Raw genomic sequence first — 1,715 nt, forward strand, 5'->3', positions numbered from 1 at the left:
CCCGTGGTTTGCATAAAGCTGGTATGTATTTTCATCATGGCTTCTAGGCTTTTCTCTAAAGAGGTAATTTTCTTGTCATTATCATGGAAACCTGGCGGGTTGTTCATCACTGGGTTGGACCTTAGATTTTGCTGATTGAAATTTGGATTACCTACATTAGGATTCTGGGACCATGAGAAATTCGGGTGATTCCTCCAACCTGGGTTATATGTGGGTGCATAAGGATTGTTCAATGGTCCTTGATAGGTGGCATTCACCTGTGCACACTCATTCGAGTAGGAACATTCTTCTAAGACATGGTCTGGTGCATTGCACCCTTTACACATGGGTGCAGATATTTGATTTACATTGGCTGGTCTCTGTAATTCTAAGGCTTCCAATCTACGTGTTAAGGTTGCAATCTTGGCCTCTGATGCTAGGGTTGGTTGAATTTGATGCGTTCCTCCTCTTGAAGGTGTAGCTTTATCAGGTTCCCTAGTTGTTTCCCACTGTAAATTTTTCTCGGCTAGGTCTTCTAAGAATTGCCAAGCTTCAGTAGTTTCTTTGTCCATAAATTGGCCTTGGCACATAGACTCTAGCATGGTTCTTGAGTTTGAATCTAACCCCTCATAGATGATCTGGCATAGTCTCCAAGTTTCTATTCCATGGTGTGGGCATTGGGTCAAAAGATTCTTGAAACGATCAAAGTACTTCCAAAATGATTCACCAGCTAGTTGGTAAAATTGATTTATTTCATTCCTAATCCTAGCTGTTTTATGATGGGGAAAATACTTTTTTAAAAATGTTCTCACAAAGCCCTCCCAGGTAGTGACAGAATAGTTTGGCAGACTATAAAGCCACTTCTTAGCATTGTCCTTAAGGGCAAAGTTGATTAATCTAAGTTTGACCTCATCCTCTGTTAATTGCAGTTTCATGGTTGCACATACCTCCTCAAATTCTCTAATAAATATATAAGCATCCTCTAATCCTGTGAATTTTGGAAGCATATTTATGATTTGAGGTTTGATTTCAAAATTGTTAGCTGTGGGTTGTGGCAACCTGATACAAGATGGTTGGATGGAGCCAACTGGATAACACAAATCCTTAAGGGTCATGGGTTGGATTGGTTCAGCCATTGGAACAACAGGAATTGACTCAATTCTAATTAGACGACCCGACACTCTTCTCCACACACGAGGTGTACGGTTCTCGATGTTTATACAATTTTTTTTATAAAATTTTTATGTATAAGAAAAAGAAAGAGAAAAAATTCTAAAGAGAAGATCCTAAGGAGTCCTAAATCTAAAAAAAAGTAACCAAATTAATTTTAATTTTAATTTTTTTTTTTTCAAACAAGTGAAACAATAAATTAAACTCAATCTATCCTAGGGTTAACCTAAATCTAGACAGCTCCTAACTGTTCCAAGATGACCCTTCAAACCTTCCAAGTGGAGATTGATCAACTAGTTAGCCAGGTAAGTATAAGAGGTGGGAGGTTTACTCATCGTTGCCTTTCTAGACACCAAACTAGTTGGTCAGGCCAGCAACTGAACCAATTTAACAAACCACCCTTAGGGACTTGCCTAGACACCAACTAATCAAACAACTCAAACTTGGTAGAACTCTTAGGGTTCCTTGTCCTATTAAGCTCGAATTCCTTAAGGTTGACGTCTAATTGATTTTAAGATTAAAGGTCTAGGTAATGCAATATGATGAAGATGGTTTTTGGGCTAAGG

The 1,715-nt window shown here is 38.5% G+C and overlaps 1 non-coding gene across 1 annotated transcript; it reads left to right on the forward strand.

Annotated features, from left to right (window-relative positions):
- Positions 1-639: 639 nt before the first annotated feature.
- On the forward strand, positions 640-746 carry LOC140858915 (small nucleolar RNA R71). The gene has a single exon (XR_012142319.1). It is a non-coding gene; the product is annotated as a small nucleolar RNA R71 (small nucleolar RNA).
- Positions 747-1,715: the final 969 nt, after the last annotated feature.

The sequence above is a fragment of the Elaeis guineensis genome, chromosome 6 (genome assembly GCF_000442705.2).
Source record: "Elaeis guineensis isolate ETL-2024a chromosome 6, EG11, whole genome shotgun sequence".
Taxonomy (NCBI): Eukaryota; Viridiplantae; Streptophyta; class Magnoliopsida; order Arecales; family Arecaceae; genus Elaeis; species Elaeis guineensis.